Consider the following 9,226-nt stretch of genomic DNA (forward strand, 5'->3'; position numbering starts at 1 on the left):
CACATACACACACAAACACACATCAAACCCCTAATCTCCAAGGATTAAATAAATATTCAGGTGTTTATAATATTTAATAATAGTGTAACCAAGAAATAAAGCAAAGATATAATATATTTTTAACTATCTCAAATTTTTCATCCCTCCAATTCAGCCTTCATAAATCTATCAAAGTGATCTTCCTAAAGTGCAGATTTGATCACATGACTGCTGGCTTCCCTCCTCTTCTTTCCCCTAACCCCCAACAACGATGAACTTCAGTGTGTCTCTATTAAATCCATGATCAAATATACTGGATCAAATACACTTTCTTGATCCCCTTTAATTCTAGTGTTTTCCTTCTGTTTATTATCTTAAATTTATCTTGTTTTTAACTTGTTATTACTCGGGTTCTTGCATGCATTCATCCCTATTAGACTGGGAATTTCTTTTTTTTTTTTAGGTTTTTGCAAGGCAAATGGGGTTCAGTGGCTTGACCAAGGCCATACAGCTAGGTAATTATTAAGTGTCTGAGGTCCGATTTGAACCCAGGTACAACTGACTCCAGGGCCCGTGCTCTATCCACTGCGCCACCTAGCCACCCCTAGACTGGGAATTTCTTAAAGAGGCTGTTATCTTTTTTGTAACCCCAGGGCTTAGGACAATGCCTCCTATTTAGTAGGTGCTTAATAAATGCATGTTGAATTTAGCTGTGAGAAAAATCAGTTAAAAGTAGCCTTTGCCATCATTCAACTCCTGACTTCTCAATTCTGAAAATACAATTTTACTGTTTAGTTTTCTCAGAATATCTGTTAAAGTTTTTCCTAAATTCTCTTCAAGTTTCTTCATAATATAAGTTTTAAATCAGTCATCTTCAGAAAGTTATCTTCATCATTGTTCTGACTTTTCTTTCAATCACTATGGTTCCCAATCTTTCCAGAATTCAATGTTAAACCTTCAGAAAGGTCAGACTGCAAAAAAGCACTAGCAGTGAGGCAGATCAGGAAAAGAGGCCTCTTAGACTAATCAAAAGATTCTTGCAAGAGGCCAGGTGATCGATGAGGAGGCATTTGCAAAGGGGGTGATTGCGTGATGTATGCATGTTTGTATGTATGTATGTATATATGAAATCATAAAAGTAGAAATGATATGATGGGACTTGGCAAAAGATTGATTATGTAGGAAAAGTTAGGGTGAAGAGTCAAGAATTTCACTAAGCTTGTTATCCTCAGTGATCATAAATCCATATATGGATGCTCTTTACAGCAATAGGAATATTAGGTAATGATAATGAGGTTAAGTATAGATATTTTGAGTTTAAGTTGTCCTTTAAGACTTCCAGTTTGAGATATCTAAATGGACAATCAGAGATCTTAGACTGAAAGTTGAAATAAACAGATCTCAAAAATCATATGCATAGAAATGAAATAAATAGGAACTTCATTGACTTTACCAATACATTATTATATTATTATTATTATTATTATTATTACTTTATTCCAAAAAAGTTATCTCTACCAATGAATCATCTTTGTTTATCTGTGAGCCTGGAATCTCAAAGGATATGCTAGATTAATATAACCTTTGATTGGTCTACCAAGCTGAAAATGTTTCTAGTAGAGTCCTGTTACAAAGAGTACCTATTTGAGGACTAAGTAAATTTTGAGCAGATTGGCCCTTGGTCAATCAAGATTTTTTGGTCACAGCAATTTGTGAACCTTTCAACTTAACTCATAACATTGCAATAATGGATACTTAAAGTGTTGATTTACCAATTTGCCTGAAGACACAGTGTAACTACTTAATATTTAAGGGTGGCTAAATTTAATGTCACAACCTTGGGGGGTCATTTTCTTAATTACTTTTGACAGTCCAAAGAAGTTATCCAGAACTGAAATCAAGACAGGTGAAGTTATATGTAGAAAGAACCAAATGAATTAGCAAAGGGAAGTCAGCAACAGAGTCACCAACATTTCAAAATCAATTCACAGTCCTGAAGTTTATGATAGACCATCTCAAGTTTTAATTTCTGGCTTTTACATTTTCTTGAGGTTTTCAGTTCTAAGTAAGTTTTTTATTGACATGCATTCCTTGGATCTCACCTACCCCGGTCCTAACAAGATACATATAAATGCTTGGGGGGGAAATAGTCTTCCCTCCCTGATCTTTGCTCAAGTTTCCTTGTGATCTAATCCCAATTTGCCTTTACATTCTAGATCTTACTGTTTTCTGATGTTCACTTCTTATTCTGACCATTCCAATCTCTTTAACTTCCACCAAAAAGGATATGAGAGATAGCATTGTATAGTGGATGCTAACATTAAAGTGAGAAACACATGGGTTCAAATCTTACTTCTGAAACATGGCAGTTGTGGAACCTTGTGTAAAACACTTAATCCAGTGGAACCTAGATGCCAGCACAAAGCTAGGAAGCCCTCCAGGAGCTTTTCCCAAAACAATTTTTTTTAGGTTTTTGCAGGGCAAATGGGGTTAAGTGGCTTGCCCAAGGCCACACAGCTAGGTAATTATTTAGTGTCTGAGACCGGATTTGAACCCAGGTACTCCTGACTCCAAGGCCGGTGCTTTATCCACTATGCCACCTAGCCGCCCTCCAAAACAATTTTAAATGAAGTTTTTAAACAGACCCTAAAGTGACAGAACTCACAAAAAACATGAGTGAAACAAGTTCTCAATTCAAAATATGGGGGGCAGGGGGTTGGGGAGAACTTCAATAGAGTCTGTATCATGTGGGTAAAAGGGAAGTATAACCCAGCATAAGCAGGAGAGCTAGAAAGTCAGTGGGAAGCCCTTGGCCACAGCTCAGCTCAGGGCTGGGATCAGCAAGGCAGCAATGCAACAGGCCAGAAGTGAGGATCCCAACCCCCATCAGAAGTTTGAGCACCAGGAATACTGGGGCAACAAGTGGGACTGAGTTGGACTGTCCTAATGCAGGGAATAAACTGCTAGGCAAGAAGTACACTGGGACCAGTCCCCCAATGCCAGCACAAAAAGCTTGGAATTATGCCCCCCCTTTGCCCCAGGAGTAGAACTCAGCTATCAAAATAAGCAAAAAAAAAAAAATAAGAAAGCACAAAACATAAAAAAACTATTATTCTGAGAGGGATAATAAAAATGCCATCTCTAAAAGGGAAAGCAAAAAGCAGTGACAAAATTCCTACATGTGAAGCCATAAAGAGGTTTTTGAATTGATCTCAAATCCAAAAAGAGCTCTTGGAAGAAGTCAAAAAAGATTTTAAATACCAAAGAAGAGAGGAAGAAGAAAAATGAAAGTCATGCAGGAGAATTATGAAAAATTGGCTGAAGAAAATAATAGCAATAAAAGTAACATTGGCCAAATTGAAAAAATAAATCAACTCCTTTAAAGGTAAAATGGCTAACTGGAAAAAGAATGAACTCATCATAAAGTAAAATAGACCAACTAGAAAAGGAATATAACTCACCAAAAAAAAAAAGTAAAACTAACAAACTGTAAAAGGAAAACAACACCTTTAAAAGTAAAATTTACCAACTGGAAAAGAAAATACAAAAAATTCCTAAAAATAAGAATTGGACAAATAGGAACTAAAGAATCTATGAGACACCAACATTCCATCAAACAAAATCAAAAGACTGAAAAAAGAGAAAAAAATATAAAGTACCTCTTAGGAAAAATGCTTGATCTAGAAAATATGTCCAAGAGAGATAATTTATGAATTATTGGTCTACCTGAAAATTGTGATCACAAAAAGGATCTGGACAATTTCATACAGGAAATTATCATGGAAAATCACCCTAAAATCCTAGAATAAGAAGATAAAATTGTCCTTGAAAGAATCCATCAATTACCCTAGAAAGAGATTGCAAAATAAAAACTCCAAGGAATATCATAGCCAAATTTCAAAATTCTCAGCTAAAGGAGAAAATACTGCAATATGCCAAAAAGAAGCATTTTAAATACCAGGGAGTCACAGTCGGGATTACACAGGATTTATCAGTGTCAAAATTAAAGAATCAAAGTCCTGGAATATGATATTCCAGAGGGCAAAATAACTTGAATTACAAATAAGAATCAAATACCCTGCAAAATTCAGCATATTTTTAGGGGAAAAGGTGGATTTTCAATGAAATATAGGACTTTCAAACTTGCTTGATTAAAAAAAGCAGAACAGAACAGAAAATTTGATCTTCAAATAAAAGTCAGAAGATGCAAAAAAAAAAAATAAAAAGAAAGGAGAAAAGTGAGTCAATAAGACTAAGAAAAAAAATGTCAATAAGAATAAATGGAATGACAACCTGTACTCTTGAGAATTGTATTTGTGTCAGGACCATTGAAAGGACAGTAATTGGACAGAGGGTGTGGGTATTTCTATTGGAACAACTGGCAGGTAGGTACTCAGATAGAGGGTGTGGGTATAAATTGATTATGATGTGATGATGTATCTGGTTCTTTAGAATTCTGTCAGGAGGGTTGAAAAGAGTATACTTTGACAGAAGATGTGGGTACAAGACAGATATAAAACAACTAAGACCTGAAAAAAAGATTATACTGGATAAAAGATGATGGAGGCATTAAAGAATAATTAGCATCTCATGCAGAAGTAAAAAGGATCTATTATAGTAGAGGCTAAGTAGGAAGGAGGCAAACACTGATTAGATCTTATTCTCAATAGATTGGGCTCAAAGAAGGAATGATACTTTCCCAATTGGATTAGAAATTTACCCTACCCTATGTGGAAGGAACAGGAGAAAGAACAATGTGAGGCAGATAGCAGTCAAAAGGAAAATGCTGGGGGGGGGGGGGTGAGCAAGTATAAAGAAAAAGGAGAAAAAAAGGTACAAATTGGGGAAGATAGTACAGAAAGAAAAAAGTTTTGCACAAATAAAACCAAGGGATGCAGAAAGCTGAGAAGCAATTTTCATAATTAGTGTTTTTGTAAGAAATAATGAAAAGATGGACTTTGGAAAAGCCTGGAAAGACTTACATGAACTGATGGTAAGTGAAGTGAGTAGAGCCAGGAGAATATTATACATATAAACAGCAACAGAGTGAAATGATCAACTATGATGGATACAGTTCCTTTCTGCAGTTCGGTGATCAAGGACAATCCTTAGAGACTTGTTATGGAAAATGTCATCCACAACCAGAAGAAAAAGCTATGGAGTTTGAAAGAAGAGCAAAGCATACTATATTCAATTTTTAAACTTCTTTTATGTTGTTTCTTTCTCTCTCATGGTCTCTTTTTTTCTTTTAATTGTAATTCTTCTTTCACAACATTCCTAATATGGAAATATGTTAAACACGATGTTAAAAAAATACAATTTATATCACATTGTTTACTGCTATGAGGATAGGTGAGGGAAGAGAAGGTGGTAGAAAATGTGGAACTCAAAAGCTTGCAAAATGATTTGCATGAAATTGGAAAAAACTTAAAATAAAGAAGGGAGAGAAAAAAAAGACATTTAACCTCTCAGGAGGTTAACCTCAACTTTCTATGACTCTATGTTATAGATTTGTTGACTCTCTCCATTGGTGGAAGGAGTTTCCTCATGGAATTCCTTTTACAAATAGAATCATGCTTTTGCTCCTTACCACTCCCCAAGAAAAAAAAAATACAGGTTATGTGCTCACTACCACAAGCCTTAGTCATTATGTAGCTCCTACCTGGAATGCTCTTCCTCATTATCTTCTCCAATTTAAATTCTTCACATATTTTTAGACCCTACTACAATTCCAGGCCTTTACCACAAAATCTACACCAGCTCTTCTCACTCTTACAGATCTCTCCTCTCTGTAAATTCTCAGTCAAGTCTAATCAATCACTGAACATTTATCAATCATCTACTGCATGTCAGGGACTGTGCCAGGCACTAGACAAACAAACAAACAACAAAACAAAACAAAATGGTAACAGATCCTTTTCTCAAGGAACATAGAATTTAGGATCATAGATCTACAGCTATAAGAAATCTCAGAAATCACCCCACATCACCCTACCCCAATTTTACATATAAGAGTAATTAACTGACATGCCTACACGAAAGTATTCGTGATTATTAGAACCTAAATCCTGTTACTTCAGAATCAATACACTTTCCTCTATAATACACATTAATGCAGTCATTCTTTTCTAGTTATTTTTCATTTATGACTTCTCTTGTCAGAAGTTAGAGCAGAATATTTTTCCTTCACATTCCAAATCACATTGTAAAGCACATTGTAAGTGATGAATTAATGTCAACTGAGAGCTGACAGATACATATTTAGCCATAGACGTATATACCTGGATTTGTTATTTGAACTGAATAAAAACCAAACTACTCAAGTTTAGAAATGAAGAAAAAAGAAATAATGCTTTATATTTATATAAACATATATTTTATATGCATTATATTTATATGTACATTTTATATAATCCATTCAATGAATTTATTGAAATTTTTAACACAAATGATGTGTAGAAAAAGCAAACAATTTTCTCACTGCAACCACTAGTCCCATTTTCCCAGTTGATTTATAGTTGGATTTATCTTTTCAAGGACTTTTAAAAGAATTGAGCCTGAAAACAGAGAAGTGTCCATAACCAAGTGTTTTTTCAAGTCAGACACTATTTTTCTTTCATGTTGAAGGTTAAAGCCAGAATCACTGGATTTGTAACTTATGACTTAAGCCTCTTTGCTATTTTTCCTGTTGACTTTTCATTTTGTCTTTCAGATTTTTTGTGGTGGTAAAATGTAGGATTTCCAAGGGGCAATTCAGACAGTAACCCTAAAGTCAGTAACAAATTCAATTGAAAAATTAACTTTTCTTTATAGAAAATCTATAGAGTTTTACAGAGCTTTCACACTGTCACAAGGCTTTCTTCCATCTAATTCCACTTCCATTCCTTCATCCATTTCACTTCACAAAACTTCAGCCAAACAAATGTTCTCTTGGCCCAGCTGTAGCCTCCATGTTGGCCAATATGCCTGTAAATGTCATCCATTGTTATTGCCATCAATACTAATTATGACTATGATGGTGCCAAGAAAGTGAGCAGGAGACCTGAGAAACGCACTCAGGTCATCCAGGTCAATTCTGCTAAAAGACCCAGATGCTCTGCTTTGGCTTCATGGGTGTTAGAGGGTGGGGGGAATATGGGATAGAGAAGCAAAAAAAGTAGAGTCTTGCTATGGGAAGAGTTTTCACATTCACCCAGATACAATGGAAAATGTTCTGAATCTGGAGTAAGAGACCCAATGTTACAGTCAGTGAAATGACACCGTAGAGTGCATGTTGCCAGGCTAATTATTTGCTTCTGTCTTTCCTTCTTTCCTTCTATCCTTTTCATTCTTTCTCCCTCCCTCCTTCTTTTCTTCTCTCCTTTGCTACTTTCCTGCCCTTCCTCTTTTCTTTTCTATCTCCTTCTTTCCTTCCATTTAGGGACTTCATTTCCTCAGTTTCTAAGTGTGAGAGATGTACTAGATAGCCTATCTTAGTGATAAGAGTAAAGCCATTTGATATTCACTCTCTCATCTTTCCTCTTTCATACCTCCAAAGTATGCCTCTATACCCCATATCTCCTCCATTTCTCTCTTTGTCCATTTTAACTCTACTTTTGCCCTTGTTCCCATCCTTTCCTGTTTTTTCAAGAACTTATTCTATCAATCATTTCTCTCTATAAAAAGGAAAGTCTTGGAATTAAGAGAAATCAGGGTTTAAATTCTGCCTGTGATTCTCAGTCACTATGAGCTTCAGTTTTCTCAGATGCAAAATAAAAATAATCTGAGTGCCTACCTAATAGAAGGAAGTAATTAAGTATTTATTAAGTACCTTGCTAAGGCACCATGCTAAACAATTTACAAATATTATCTTTTGTCCTTATAATAATCCTGGGAGATAGATACTACTATTATTCATAATTTACCTTTGAGGAAGTGAGACATGCAAAGACTAAGTGAAATTTCCTGGGTTCACACAGTTCTTTCATGTTTGAAGTTGGATTTGAACTCAGATCTACCATTGCACCACCTCACTTAGCTATTCCCTAGGCACTTTACCTCTTGGAAGATCAAAAGTCAACAGTGTAATATGGAAGCAAAAAAAAATGAGCTAATGTCATCTTGGGCTGTATTAAGGAAGACTATTGTTCATCTTTCCTTCTCTAGTACTTCTCCAGTACTTCTTACTTATCCCATCACCTCTCACCTAGGCTATTGTAATAGCTTCTAATTACTTTCACTACCTCTAACCTCTTTCTGTCTTTGAGTCATCCTTTACACATCTGGTAAAATATTCTTCCTATGACACGGGTCGGACCATACCACTGCTCAGTCAGCTCAGTCAGCTCAATGACATTCTGTAATCTTTAGGAGATATAACAATATATTGTGTGTGTGTGTGTGTGTGTGTGTGTGTGTGTGTGTGTGTATGTATGCCTCTGTTTTGTGTTGGACAATCTTTTCTTCAAACCTATTTTTCTAGCCTCATCTCATAAAACTCCTCCCACACCTTCTTTAATTTATTAAAAATGAATTATTATTACTACACTAAATTCAAAACATTGTTTCTTACCCCTCTACATTCACACAAGCCATCACCTATGCTGGAGAATCTATTAACTCCTTATATCTGTCTTTCACAATCCTCTTCCTTCATAATATAAACAGTAATCCTTTGATGATGTATTTCCCATTCCCAGATGAAAGTATCCTTTCATTTCTTAAAATTTTTCTTAAGAGTACTTTGAATATCTGCTTTGGTGGCATCACTTTGCCCATACCTTTGTACCCTCCACAAGACTGCAAAATAAATTCCATGAGTTAGGGATTATGCCATTTATTATCTTTGCATAGCCAGCTCTTAATCCAGAGAAGACTTAGTAAGTGTAGGTTTGTTAAATGATTTACTTGGGAATCAGATTCTCCATTAGTAGTTCTTGGCTTTGTCTCCATGGAACAATATGCTCTGCTCTTCCCTTTCTCACCCCTCCCCCCATACTCTGATCACTGATAAAAATCTCATCACCCTAAGGAATGACTTGGACTTTTATACTCCAAATCTTGCCAATTCCTCTGACTAAAGGGTTTGGAGTGGGGAGTTGGGGGGGGGGGGAGGAAAGGAGAGTATAATACTAAATTGCTTTCAAAGTCTTCTTTTAGAGGAAACTCACAATCTTCCTGGTAACTATATTACCTATTGACAACTCTACTGGCTTTAATTTGTCCTTCATTTTCAAAGACCATGACATCCCAGCAGTGATGCCATGAC

The sequence above is a fragment of the Macrotis lagotis genome, chromosome 1 (genome assembly GCF_037893015.1).
Source record: "Macrotis lagotis isolate mMagLag1 chromosome 1, bilby.v1.9.chrom.fasta, whole genome shotgun sequence".
Classification (NCBI taxonomy): domain Eukaryota; kingdom Metazoa; phylum Chordata; class Mammalia; order Peramelemorphia; family Peramelidae; genus Macrotis; species Macrotis lagotis.